The following is a 16,235-nucleotide window of genomic DNA, read 5'->3' as shown; positions in this document are numbered from 1 at the left end:
AACCCAAGTAACGGTTAGGTTGTGCTACAACCCTCCCACTGTGTTGAGGCACTCTCAATGATTGAGAAGGACGAGGCTGACTTGAAGTGCTAGTCCCTTCATTAACTCTTGATAAAGGACCAACATCATCACCAACAACTCTTGTTGATTCTTTAGTAGCTTCATTTAATACTAATTTTCTTCGTGGTGTATAATCTCTCATGTGGTCTTCTTCCAAGAATGTAGCGTTTGTCGATATAAATACTTTGTTTTCTTGTGGATCGAAGAATAGACCACCTCTCGTTTTCTTAGGGTAACCAACAAATTGGCATAATCTTGAACGAGGTTCTAATTTCTTAGGATTCTTCACTATGCTAGACAACCCCAGATCTGAAGTAGCGCAAACTAGGTTTACACCCCCTCCATAACTCGAAAGGTGTTTCAGTAACACTCTTCGAGGGAACGTTGTTCAAGATATGAACTACAATCTCTACTGTATACCTCAAAACGAGCTAGGTAATTGAGCATAGCTCCTCATAGAATGAATCATGTCTAACAAGGTTATATTTCTCCTTTCTGATACACCATTTTGCTGAGGTGTACCAGGTGCTGAGAGTTGATATTGAATTCTATGTTCTATCATATAGTCTTAGAATCTTAAATCCATGTACTCTCTACCTCGATTAGATCGAAGTGTTTTAATAGTTTTATCTAATAGATTTTCAACTTCTGCCTTATACTCCTTGAACTTTTCAAGGGCTTCAGACTTATGTTCCATTAGGTGTAAGTAACCATACCTCAAATAATCATCTATAAAAGAGATGAAGTATTCGTACCCTCCTCGAGCTTTTATATTAATTAGACCACAGAGATCTGAATGTATGAACTCTAAGGGCTCTTTAGCTCTATAACCTTTTCCACTAAAAGGTGTTTTAGTCATCTTACCCTCAAGACAAGATTCACGTAGAGGTAATGAATCATCTTCTAACTCATTTAGAAGTCAATTCTTTACCAATTTCTCGATCCTATTGAGATTAATGTGACCTAATCTTAAGTACCAAAGATAAGTATTTTTGTTACTTGGAGAAATTCTTTGCCTTTTAGTTTGAGTATTAGCAGTTTTAAACATCGCATGATTTAAAAGTGCTTTTGCTTCAGTTGGTCTTATCACATACAAGTTGTTTTCTAATTTAGCCGATTTTTTGAAATGAACGCTTCATTACTTGTCAAAAATACTGAATACATATGTTCGATTAAGCAGGAAATAGATACTAATTTCTTTTCATTTTAGGAACAATATACATACTTTCTAAGAAAATAAATTTATTTTCAAAAAGACAACTTCCCAGCTCCCACTGCATGAGCTAAAATGGCGTCTCCAATTCCAACTTTAAACGTCATTTATGGTAGGGTTGATGCCCTCAAGTCTCGTGTCCTGTAGTTTGTAAACAGTTTGTACGAACGCTTGAGTTGTATAGTATATGATATTTACTTCACATCTTGTTTTTACTCAGTTGTATGTTTTATTTGCTTTACCACAAACCAATAAACATAAAATCCCTGGTTACCTATATGTAACTTAAGCATGTATATGATGACATACAAGTGGATCATGTCTTGAGTGATAACCAAAATGGTCTGTAGTATATGAATAGATGAGGGAAACCTTCTCCTAGTAATGCTACGGATGTGGCTCGCTTTGTCGAATGGACACAAGTGTTATGACTTGTCATAGATGGTCTAATCCTGATCATTCATGTAGGGGACATGCGAGCGGGGGAGTCCTATACAAAGAGTTTGTATAAGACCTGACCATGAAATGTTAACGTCTCGTTATATAACACCGTTCATAACAAAGACTTCACTTCACTAGGATGACCACAGGTAACATGACCTCAATCCTGAGTGAGTTGGAAACTCCTGCCATTGAGGGCGGTCCTTTGATTTGTATGGGTGCGAGTAGCCAGGTCGCCGATTCAAACCTACCATTTTGGGGATTCGTCTGATTTAAGAGCTGAGAACTCAGCTACAAAAGATGGAACTCACTCCTTCCTCGAAGCAGGGGTAAGTAGATAGATAGCTCCCTTAAAGGCTGATTCCAAGGCTTGAACGATATGGTGCCACACACCTTCTCTTAGCCCGAGAGGTGTTCACACATAGTTGGACTATGTTGTATTATTCATTAGAGGAATCAGTGGTACTTAAGGAGTGAGATGTAACTACAGGGGCAAAACGATAAATTGGCCTAGCTGTACTTATGAGCATCTGTGAAAGGTCATCGAACTCATGATTGGTTAAATACAGTGGACAAAGAAATATATTTGTGGTAAGAAGAGTTCAGTTGTTGGTCTTTAATGGAATGTCTGACAGTTAACGAATGGTGGATCTCGTGGCTAAAGAGTTTAGTTAGCTATTCACGGACCGTTGGAGCTTCGAGCCACAGGTCTAATAGGTCCCCTGGGTAGCTTGGATAAAGTTGAGAATCGGTATTTGGGTCCGTTTGAAATGTTCAAATTAACAAGAGAGAGTTTGATTATATATGATATAATTGAACTGGTTAATTACATATGATATAATTGGCTAAATGTACGAGATACATTATTTTGGAGGAAATTAGATATAAATATGATTTATATCAAGTGAAGGAGAAATTACTATAGTGGATATGTGATATCAAACTATAGGGTAAGAATATAATATGATTATATTCATTAATTATTAAATCGGTTAATTATGAGATAATTGGCCGTTTTATTCTCCTTAATCGTGCATTTATGGGAGCAGTCATATTCAGTTATGGTAATCGATGAATAAAATGAAAATTGTTTTCATTTGGCAAAAAGTTCAAAAATTCGCAATTGGTGTGAAAACGTAAACGATCGCCTAGCTTGAGAGCCTTTACGATAGTAGCTCATTGTTTAAACGATCACACACCAATGTCTAAACGATCGCATGTCTGTCCCTAAATGATCGTATAGCGTGCCACGTTTTCTAAACGATCATCTACCTTTTATTAAACGATCGCTTAGTAAAACCTACACGATCGTGTAGCTTTGTCTAAACGATAAGCATTTCTGCTATACGATAACTGTCTTCATCTCTCCCACTTGCTTATTGTCTACGTGATCTGTCTTTTCTCCTACCTTTACCAAATTCACTAAAGACCACACTTTGGATTCTCACTCCGAGAATACCAAGGGCTCCAACTGGTGGTGTCATCCCCACTACTAACTTGTTCGTGATTGTTCGTATTGTTGCCATTCGTGTAGTCGATTGTACTGCCGCAGCCGACTGATTTACTGGGCGATAGAGCATGTAGAGGTTCTTCCGCTGTTTTGAGTTCGACGTTTGAAGAGAGTTTTCAACTGGTATGAAAACTCTCTCTCTTGTGTTTTATTGTTCGAAGCATGTTGTTAATTAGTGTTAATTTGCATAACTATCTGTTAGAATATATGTGTTGTATTTCGGTCACGATGAAATCGAAAAGATCCGAACGCACTCATGGATGCTCTTTGTTAAGAGTACCTTCAATTTCACCCTCACTAAGTTGCTAGAAGGAACTAGTTCCCTGTAAAGAAGAACAAATATGATCAATGGCTCCTGAATCAAGTATCCAGGCATTGTGGTCATTTTACACTAAACACGTTTCTAAAACAAGTAAATCACATTTACCTTCCTTTTTCTTCTTCTTCTCAACAAGGTACTTTAGGCAGTTTCGATTCCAGTGACCTTCCACATTGTAGTGGAAGCACTTGCCTTTATCGGCCTCCTTGGCCTTTCCCTTACTCTTTCCAGTAGAGGGAGCCTTCCCTTATCCTCCTTTCTTCTTCTGGACCTTCTTAAGACTAGAAGATGAGGGTATAGATTTAGTTCTTGAGGATGAACACCTATGAAACTTTCTAGAATGGACAACATTTACCTCTTCTTCTACTGGTCTCTTACCTTTCATAAGATACTGGTAGGTCTGCAACTCATTCACGAGAGTCATTATGGTGTACTGGATTTTATTCATAACTGCATTGCTGCGGAATTGAAGAAAGCTCTTTGGAAGAGATTTTAGAATAAAAGACACCTGACTTTGCTCGTCAATGACCGCGCCATTCATTTTAGCCACGTTTAATTGGACCATCATGTCAAGAACATGTTCTCTAATTAATTGCCCTTCCTTCATACGTGCATTATAAACGTATTTCAGGGCCTCGTGCCAAATCTGAATGGATGGTTGCTCGAACATACCCTAATGAGACTTCATGATTTCACGAGCAGTGAGCATGACCTCATACTTCTTGTTGAGTACATCAGATAGACTCGCCAAGATATAGACTCGGGCCTTTTCATTGGCTTTTGTCCAACGTTCATATGCATCCCTAACATTTAGGGGGTGCATTTCGAGCGGGGACCTGAGGACACTCCTCAGTTAAAACAAATTGCAGATCATCGATAACAACAATCGTACTCAAGTTCGATTTCCACGTCGCGAAATTTTTGCCAGTTAATTTCTCATTTTTAAGTAAAGCGAAAATTGAGAAATACATGCTAAAAAACAAATAAACAAATGACCATTTTAATTATCTTTGCCATAACCCGTTGCACAAAATATCCAATCAGTTTAGCAAAAACAAGCAATCATAGAACCCTAAATAAACTATTGATTTTGTTTTACAATGATACTTCAGAGGTTTAGAACAATAGTCACCAAAGGATGATCAACTATCCCTCCCTTGGATTGAGACTATCTCCACTAATTACTAATTCCAGAATAACTCTTATTCCTATAGCTCTTAGCTACCGTTAATTTGGTCAAGGATTCATTAACTCATTTAATTCATCATGTAAGTGTGACCCTTTCATTTTCGAATTTCAAAGGTTTAATTCAACAGATTACCGTTAGGAAAGACAACTGTTGAAAATTAACCTAAGAAATCCTATCCATTTTTAGAGTTTTAGTTGTTCCAAAACTTATGATCAGGCCCTCCAAAGGGATGGTCGCTCTAGAATGACACGCAAGCAAATCATAAGAATCTCACGGTGCAACTTAATGAAGGAGACCATAGGATACGTTGACACGTGTCCTTCACCCACTTACTTTGAACATTTCCCCTATTCACCTTCATATTGACCCATGCAAACATTTTCCGAAGGGAGGCCATGGGGCGCACAAAGCCGAGCATGGATCTCACGTGTGAACTCTTAAGAACATGAGAGCCTAAAAATGATATATCATATATACCATTTTTCTTCCACTAAAATGCTCTAATTATCTTAGAATTTTGTTACACTTAGTTAGATTCTGACTAATGAATCTATCTAAGTCTATGACTATTATAACTTTTATAATAAGGTCTTTATACTAAAGTTCTAGGTTTATTAAACCATTTAATTTACCTAGTGACATTGCATGCTAATAGAACCTCAATCAATTCAACTCAGGTTTCGATACAGTTCCCAATAAAGAGGTGTTACGTAAACCGTCAACTTAAATACCTCCAGTCTAGACAGAACTGTATCGGTTGAGTTCCCTTATAACCTTAATCCTATTTGTTCTACTTAGCCAATTTTAAAACTATTTTAAAAGAAACTAAGTAATTATTCTAATCTAATTAGAAATGTGATCTTAGGTCTAAATAATTTTAAACAATTTAAATTTTTTTTAAAAAAATCCTAAGATCCTATATTTGCATGCAACTATTTGTTATAGGTTAATGGTTTCTAATCATTAATTTTTATAACTATTACAAATTTTAATGATTGGTCCTATAACATGCTCACAGTGGTTTTAATTAATTAACAATCATATTCTAATAATAAAATTAAACCATATTACATGCATTTCATGACTTTAATATAACCATTATATTAAGCTATGGATGTGTCATGCTCAATGCATATTGATTTCCAATTAAATATAACACTTATATAAAATTATGAAAATCAATCAAGCATATTCATAACATTAATAAATATAACTAATTTATATTTTCTAATTAATGTCATGCAACATACTTTTGCAATTTCATATATTTAATATATCATATACATTAAATAAATCTTGAAATTATAAATCATGCATTTCATACAATACATTATAACACTTTTACAAAAAAAAAATGCATGAACATGCTTAACCTAAGGTGTGATTTATTTAAATAACATCTATAAAGCATTTAAATAGCAAATGAACTTGCAATTTTTGGCCTATAGGATAAAATAAAGCAATAAATTACACTACTTTAGTTAATTTTAACCTAAATTTTTTTTTTTTGCCACTCTAGAACCGGACCAGACCAACTTGAACCGTCTTGAGCTGGACCACCAACCTATGAACCAAGCCAAGCCAACTGAACTATACCACCAACTAAACTGCAGTCAAACTGGACCCGCTTTGAATTCTTTGCAAAATTTTGCAGGGAAGCAGAATGTCGACATAAACCCTAATTCTAGACCCTAAAAACGATTTACAACATTAATACCAAAAAAACACATGGGCCTTTACATTGGTCATATCAAAATTGTAAATCTAAGGCCAAATATAGCAGAAAATTGCAAACTATAACATTCAAATCCCTCCAAACCAATGCAAAAAAATAATTTTAATGGCCAAATTGATAATACAATTTGACTCTAATACCAATTGAAATGATGAAAACCCTAAGGTACAGCGGAAGCCAAAATACATTACCTAAATTGGCGTTTAAAATAGAACAATTTTGCATTGGAATGAAAAATAGATTAAGCATGCAATTCAAAAACATAATTATATAGGGAAGAAATCTTAACTTGCAAACCTTTTGACAATAGAATTTCTCTATTGGAAATTGGGATTAGGCACCACCACTTTGAGTCCTCCTCTTCTTCCAGGAAAATTGAAAAGAGGGAAGACAAAAAACACAGAGAATTTTAATTATCCATCAATTGAACTTACTTTTTTTTTTCTTTTGTTTTGATAGAGAGAGAATGGGAGAGAAGGTGAAAATGAGGAGAAGTGGGATTCATCCCACATCTCTAGTAACTCTTCTACGTCGCGAGCTACATTTTATTTAATTAAGATTAAATAAAACTATTTATTTAATTTAATTTAATAAATAAAAACAGTAACCATTTAAATCATATTTAAATGGTTCCCTCTCACATAACCTATAGCTTTAATACATATCTAATGTGCATTAATTTTAACCTATAGTTTTGATTTAATCAATTTAATTAAATTCAACATTCAATTCAATTAAATAATTAATTAATAATCCAATTAAATATCATATATTTTATTTCTCTCATTTAACCTGTAGATTTAATGTGCATCGAATGCACATTATTTTTAACCTATAGTTTTCAATATGAATCTTATTCATATCAAATTAATATTTGAACTTCTTTTAAATATTTCGTTCTCTCACTTATTAATTTTGAATCATATCCAAAATTAATAATAAAGTCTCAAATTAAAACTATATTAAAATGTATCAACATACATTAAAAAAATTCCAATTCTGAATTTGAACATTTCAAATTCAATTTAATACAAATTACCTCAATCCCTTTACAAGCTAGGAAGGGAACCTAATGGACCTACAGATCAGAAGCTCCAACGATGTAAGATTAATTGGCTAAACTCATTAACAAAATTAATCAATATTCGTTAAATGTGGGTATACTCTATTAAAGACCCACAACTGCACTCATCTCACTATAGATATGTTTCTGTGTCCACAGATATATACCAATAACAACAAGTTAGTCTTTCACGAGTGTTCGTAATACCAGCTGGATCAAATTACCGTTTTACCCCTGGGTTACCTCTACATCCTTAAATATTAGTGCTTCTCTAATGAACAACTTGTTTATGGTCTAACCATTAAACAGAAACCCTCTTTGGGCCAGTGAGAAAGTAGGGCCATTTGTTCAAGTTCCGGAGACACCATTTAAGGGAACACTCATCTACTTACCTTGAAGTCGGGAATGAGTGAAATCCATTTTGTATGATTATGTTTCCAGCTACCATCGGTCTTATCCCCAAAATGGTAGGCATATTGAGTCGAAGAACTGGCCATTCTCACCCATACAAATTAAAGGACAATCCCTCGTGAACAGGAGTTCATAATATACTCAGGAGTAAAACTAAGTTGCCTAGGTCATCCTATTAATAGAAATATAACTAGTCAACGGACTTACATAGAGTGGTTAATATTTCATGGTCTGGTCTTGTGCAAGCTCATTGCCCAGGATACCCCCACTCGTGTGTCTCCTACACGAACGCATTGGAATACTGCGTTTGTATCATATACAAAGTGGGTCGTATCGATAGTGTTACCAGGATAAGGTACCCAACCTTACCCCTATACTATAGGCCCTTTAGGTTGTATCTTGAAAATTGATCCCTATATGTCTCTACATACAATTCAAGACTCATAAGACAGCATATGATGTTAGTTTATTGGATTTTAGGGTTAATAAGACAAAATTAAATAAAAAAAATTAATAACACTTACTGAGAAAAACATTAATAACTATTTATTAATGACGGTCATTTAATTACATTCAATATCTACGAGTTTTAGGGTATAAGACCCGATAAATTTAATATTAATCCAACACTAATTCTAACCAATATGAATCCATATTCATAATGTTGATATTTAAATCTTATTTAAATATCTCCTATTTTCTCTCTCTTTATGTTTAATTCACAATTAAGCATTAGGTTAAATATATCTATATATTTAACCCCTTGCTCCAAAAATCGAATTTGAACACTTCAAATTTTTTCATCACACTATTCTAAAGTTTATTCCGATATGAGCTAGTAGGGAGACCTCATGGACCTATAGATCATGGGCTCCAACTATTCGAGATTAACCGACTAAATTCTTTGTCCCAATTAACTAACATTCATTAACTACACTAAAGCTCAGTAGTTGCACTCCGCTCACTATATATAGATTTCTTTCCACTTGATATAACCATAATATGTAAGTCAACCCTTCACAGGTTGTTCGTAATAACGGCTAGTCAAAAGCCATTTTACCCCTAAGATTACATCTTGCTTCTTAAGTCTCATTGATCCTTTATTGAACAATTGATTTGTGATCCAATCACTAAACTGAGTCCCTCTCGGGCTAATGAGAGGGTGGGGCCCCTTGTTCAAGACCTGGAGTCAGCACTTAAGGGAACAACTTCTCTACTATCCCTAAAAGCGGGTAGGAGTAAATTCTGTCTTGCACCCTATGTCCCCAGCTATCTACCCGGTCTCACGCCTAAAACGGGAAACTTCTTGAGCCGGCGCTATTGAGCCAACTCTCACCCATGCAAATCTAAGGATAATCCCAAATAAACAGGAGTTCATAGTTAGCTCAGGATTAAGGTCAAGTTATCTAGGTCATCACTTTGAAATAGCTCGTCTTAAGCAATAAACAACGTTATAAAGTAAAAGTGACTTATTTCTTGGTCCAGTCTTATATAAACTCTTTGCACAAGACGCCCTCACTCGCATGTCTCCACATGAACGATTCAAAATCACATCGTTTGTATTAAATACAAAGTAGGTCGCATCCGATAGTGTCCCCAAGATAAGGTACCCAACCTTATTCGTATACTATAGACCATTTAGACTATTTACTCGAACTTGATCCATTTTTATGTCACTACATAAAGTCCAAGTATTCATGTAATAGCCATGGATCTTAGTTTATTGGATTTGGGTTCTTTCTAAAACGAAATGAGCAATTCATACATTCAATAAAATAAAACCTCAATAACATCTTCGTTGATAACATAATAAGTTTATTGTTTACAAACCATGAGTTTTAGGACATAAAACCCAACACTTATAACAATTGTAACAACTACAAAGCAGGTCGTATTCGTAGTGTCACCAGGATAAGGTACCCAACCTTATCCATCTACTATAGACCGTTTAGGTTATCACTTAAACATGATCCACTTGTATGTCTCTACATACATGTTTAAGTTGTAGAAGATAACCCTAGATCTTAGTTTATTATTTTTGTGGGTTAATGCTACTAAATGTTAAATAAAAGACCTCTTTATTTTATTAGATAAATAAAATGTTTGTACAATACAATTACAAACTATAAGACCCACAAGATTTAGGGCATCAACCCCAACACTAATGACATAAACAATGATCAAGTCCATTTAGTCGAATTTGAACTTGAAAGACTCCTTAAAGAAGAAGAAATCTTTTGAAAACAAATATTAAGAGAGAATTTGCTCAATCAGAGAGATAGGAACGGCAAGTAGTTCCACAAAAAGGAATATTTAAGGAAGAAAAAGGATGAAATCATCGGTATTAAGACTGAAGATGGCTAGATAAAAGATGAAAACAAGATTAAAGAGACTTTCCACAACTATTTTAAAACTATTTTTACTTCTTCAGAACCTAGTGATGATAAAATTAATATGATCTCAAATCATATGAAATGACGAATAGAAAGTTATCAAAGCTTTCAGTCGATCAAATGATATTTATATCTGCAAGCTAGCACTTCATCTACTAAGTAGACTTAGTGTCAAGATTTGATCGAACACAGGGAACCTTCGAATTTCTCAAATAAATGGTTTATAGCCCAAGGGGAGGGGGTTGAAATTGTTTTGTGGCAAATTAAATTTAATTGCATAAAATAAAAGCATAAAGTAAAAAATTGAGATTCTATATGTGAAAGTCTAGCTTGGGTTATGGCGAAATTCCCCTATTCAATGTATTCGATCATTGAATTCTCATTACCAAAATTCATTAATTACTTACACCTAACCAGTTTAATTATAAAAGCTAACTAAATCGTCCTAATCAACTAACTAGTCCAAATTGATCAGATGAAAAGCATGTAAATCAAGTTGTTCTAACTGCATTAAGATCTAGGGAGTGTTAGGTGGAATAATTAAATTTCAAGTGCCTAATTAAAGATTCGTTTGGTTCAATTCTAAGTTGGTTGGATCAATACTAATCTTAATCGATTTGCAGGTCAACCTACCTAACGCTTCCCACGGATCAACATACAATTAAGTGTCACGAATTGTATATTAAATCAAAGTGATAACCAAACATCCACAAGCGTACAATGATATGATATAATTAATTAAAAACAAAATTGAAACTAGCAGATACAATAATTGGTTCGAAAACTCACAAATACATCAAAGTAGGGAAAATCCTAAATCCAAGCTAGAAAACGATTACCTTAGCCCATAATTGACATCATGGACACTAATGATTTATTTAGGTACACAGACAAACTAAAAAGATGGAGAAAATAGAGAGAAAATGTCCTTGGTTCGACTGGAATCACAGATCTTTTGACCTAGGTGGCTAAACAACTATTTATAGAAATCTTGATGGTACCACGACACTAGGGTGCAGTGTCGTGACGTTGATTGAAATTTCACGCACTAGAGTTGAAAACGTTGCGACGCTTTAAGACATCCTCGCGACGTAGTGTGCTTTTTAAAAAAACAAGCATTCTGTCTTTTCAGTGCCAAGCACAACGCCGTAGAGTGCCACGATCCTGTGAAGGCAGGGGCAAAATCGTAATTCTTCATTCTTTCTTCCCAGTTGATGCAATTTAGCTCTGTTTTAACCCGTCGTAGCTCCTTCTTTTCACTAACGTCCGGTTCTACCCTTAATGTGCAAGAAACCTATAAAGTCATCAAATAAATACCTAAAATTCAAGAACAATCCTGAGTTAAACATAGCTAGATAACACATTTTCAATACTATCAAACACCCCCAATTTAATTCTTGATTTTCCTCAAGCAAGGTAGAAAAAAGCATGCAGTCATACAAATATATATGTTCACTCAAGTTGCGTTGTTCGTTACTCAAGTCTCAACAGTCTCCTAGAATTTAACTTACACCCAAAAATGAAATCAATTCATAATCAATCAATGAAGTATAATTTAAAATTGATTCTAAACTTATTCATGCAAGAGTGAGTTCAACCCTTCTAATTAAGTCCTGACACCCCGGAATGACATTAAATGGCTCTCAATTTTTTTCCCCTACACTCGTTCATGAACTAACTATCAAGTAAAAAAAAATAAAAAATCAAAGTAGTAATATGTCAACTGAGATGCCTAAAATTAAACTCTAGGAATCCACTTGTAGTTATTTTACCTAGGGGCATTAGCTTTCACACATTACTACAGCGAACTATACCCAATCTTTTTTCGCGAGTGTTCTAAGTAATCACAATAAAGGTAGCTCTTTCTACCCTTAGTCATGCATAACACTACAGGTTTAAAATTCATTTTATGGTATTTCTTTGCAATGCAATATCAAATCAGCTGATTTTTCAAATAGGAACATAAATCATTTTTACTTAATATTATGTTATAACCTATCATACAAGACACTTCTTAATCAGTGAGGCCTATTGGGGTGACAACAAAAATATAAGTCAAGTAATATAATTCTAAACATGCACGACCTAATATAGCAGAAAAAGAACTTGAATATGCATGAAAAGTAAGAAAAAATTTTAAAAAGTGCTAAAAATAATGATTGTTCAACTTAAACATCATTTCATACAAGTCAAAACACAATGGAGTGCATCATCAACTAGTCACCACAAGTAACCAAACAACATGAGCAAATATGCATATAAAGCATACAAATAAAATAGTCCGAGCTCAAATGTTCAAGGACTTCAGGAAAAACACAAACATTCCCCCACCCACAACTTAAAATCTAATATTGTCCCCAATATGATATAGAAAAGAAAACAAAGGACAAAATAAAAAGAAACTAAAAATCTTTACTAAAATTTTGGCACAAGGATGGTGGTGACATCTGATTCATCTAAAAATATAATTCTCTCCATCTTCTCATTCGGCTACAAAAACCTAAGGAATTATGTCCTAAATCTCATAATGTGTGTAAATTTGTAAACAATGTTTTTTTAAATAAATATAGTGTTTATTTGATGAATAAAGTATTCTATTATTTGCATAATTCAAAATCCTATAAACTAAGATCTGAGGTCATTTGATGTAACTTGAACAGTATGTAGTTGACGTACAACTAGATCATGTTCAAGAAATAAACCTGTAAGGTCTATAGTATATGGATAAGATTATGTACCTTATCTTGGTAACACTATGGATAAGGTCTATAGTATATGGATAAGATTATGTACCTTATCTTGGTAACACTATGGATAAAATGCACTTTGTAAATGTTACAAATGATTTGATTCAAATCGTTCGTGTGATGACATGCAAGTGGGGGTATCCTATACAATGAGTCTATATAAGATTGGACCACGAAATATAATCTCTCTTTGTAACACCGTTAATTGAAGATATTCATATTTCAAACGATAACCATGTAACTCGATCTCAATCCAGAGTGAGCTATGAATTCCTCCTACTCATAAGAGTCGTTCTTTGATTTGTATGAGTGGGAGTGGCCTTAGTTGCCGATTCAATATGTGTACCATTTTCGGAATGATACCGAGCAATTGGGAACATAGCTACACAAGATAAAATTCATTCATTCTCGACTTTAAGTAATGTTGATAGATTGTTCCCTAAAGTGTTTACTTCAGGACTTGAACAATGAGACCGCACCCTCTCACTGCACGAGAGGGACTTTGTTTATGGTTGGACCATAAACAAAATTGTTCACTAGAGGATCAGTTGTACCTATGGCACAAGAGGTAATTACAGGGATAAAACGGTAATTCAACCTAATTGTAATTATGAACAATTTGTGAAGTATTGACTTATAAAATATGGTTAATTCAATGGACACATAAATATACTAAAGTTTATAGGAGTGCAACTATGGGTCTCTAGTGGAGTGCCCTATATTTAATAAAGGTTGATTAATATAGTTGAAGAGTTTAATTAATTAATGGAGCCTATAACTGTAAGTCCATTAGGTCCATCTGCTAGCTCACAACGGGTTAAATAAAGATATATTGAAAGAATTTGAAATGTTCAAATTAATTAAGGGAATTAGTATAATGTATAAGATATATTATAATATAAAGTTGATTTTTTTCAAATTAAAACTTTATAATATGAGAGTATTAATACTTGGATATGATTCAAATGTTAAAGTAATGTGAATTGGATTCATATTAAACTATAGGTTAAAATTGATGTGAATTCGATTCATATTAAATCTATAAGTTATGAGAGAATATGTATATTAGAATATGATTCATATATACATCAAATTAAATATATGATATTTAATAAATAAATAATTAAACTAGATTTATTTAATTATTAGTTAATAAATAAATAAAATTAATTAAAATTGATCTAATTAATATATATGTTGAATGAAAAATCTCTACCAATTAAATTTCGCCACTACATCACAACGAAAGTCAAAGCTTATTTGGAAATTATAAATTGGATCAAGCTAAGTAAATAAAGTCGCTCGGGCCCATTCCAATTCAAGCTCCTTAAGCCCAATATCTGGGCTAAATTAAAGATTAGGCTCAAACCCATTTTTTGGGCCAAAAAAGACAATTGAGCCCAAGCCATACAAGGCCTATGAGAAACCTCTATAAATAGAGGCCTCAATTCTTCATACGGGGTGGTTCGAAGCATTGAAAATGAAATGTTGAAGCTCTGAAGACTTAAAGATTCAAGCTTTGAAGATTTCAAGACTCTAAGCTCTGATCAACCTCAAGGTTACAACCTTCTAAAAATTGAAGACTTGGAAGACTAAAACTTCTTTGAATTCCAAAGACTAAAGCTTTGATCGATATCAAGTTTACAACTTCCTGAAGATTGGAAGAATGAGAGGTTGAATCACTGAAGCTCTAAAGATCTAAAGGTTGAAGCTCTAAAGATCTGAAGAATATAACTTCCTCAAAGTTTTGAAGATCAGAAGATAGACAAAAGCTTTGAAGATTGAAGCTCCAAAGATTAACTTTTGATCTCCTAAAGATCTAAAGACTAAAGCTTAGAATACTTCCACAAGATTAAAAGACTCTTTAAAGCTCTTAAATTCATAAACAAGCCAGAGGTCGATCCAAATTGATCAACAAGCCAGAGGTTAATCCAACCCGATCGACAAGATCAACAAGACAAAGGCCGATTCTCCAAGAAGATCATTAAGTCCAAGGGTCGATCATTCAAGAAGATCAACAAGTTTAAGGATTAAAATCCAAAGGCTGCTCCAAGCTGATCATCATGCCCAAAGGTCGATTCTCCTATAAGATCATCAAGCCCAAAGGTTGATCATCGAGGAAGTTTAACAAGCTTAAAGACTAAAGTTTATTTTTCAAGAGTGAACATCAAAGAATTATGTATTAGAGATTGTACTCACTATATTGAAGAAATTAATATAAATATGAAGTTAAAATTCCAAAATTTTTTGCTGAAATCTCATGTGAACAAATTGGATGCCTAGTGGGACCTCTCTACCTTTCATCTCTTTCTCTCATACAAGATTAAATGACATCTAAAAATAATGCTTCCAAAAATTCAAGTGACGCTTAAATGGGACCACTTATTCGTGGTCACTCTAAGGAAATCCAGCTGTCTAGAGAATAGCAAGTCTCTAACATGGCAAAGAACATATGTGAGCAAATGTCGAAATCAGCAAAAGTTGGGTTGTCATTAAAGAGAAACCCTTACTAAAAAAATAAACTTCATCTTTTGAACAATCAAGTGATGAGGCATCAGACACAAATACAATGTCAGTAATGATGACCGACGTCGAAACAAGTGGAGAAATAATGGTTGAACTAGAAAAGAAGGTGAGCACGCTGATGAAGGCAATCGAAGAGAGAGATTATGAAATTGCATCTCTAAAGAATCACATCGAAATTTGTGATGTTGCTTAATCAAGTCAAACACTTGCTGCTAAGGATAATGACAAAGGGAAGTCAATCTTGCAAGAAAGCCAAGAACAACGTTCAACTTCAATAGCTTCGTTGTCAGTCCAACAATTTCAAGATATGATTACAAACTCCATTAGAGCTCAATATGGCGGTCCTTATCAAAGTTCTCTCTTGTACTCTAAACCATATACAAAGAGAATTGATGATTTAATAATGTCAACTGGATACAACCACCTAAGTTTCAACAATATTATGGGAAGGGAAATCCAAAGCAACATGTTGCTCATTTCATTGAAACATGTGAAAATGCTAGTACGAGAGGGGACTTTTTGGTTAAACAATTCGTTCGACCATTGAAAGGAAATGCTTTTGATTGTTACACTGAGTTAGAGTCCAAGACAATTGACAGTTGGGAATAACTCGAAAAAAGAGTATCTA

This window comes from Benincasa hispida, chromosome 3, assembly GCF_009727055.1.
Source record: "Benincasa hispida cultivar B227 chromosome 3, ASM972705v1, whole genome shotgun sequence".
Lineage (NCBI taxonomy): Eukaryota > Viridiplantae > Streptophyta > Magnoliopsida > Cucurbitales > Cucurbitaceae > Benincasa > Benincasa hispida.
This window is presented reverse-complemented; position numbering follows the sequence as displayed.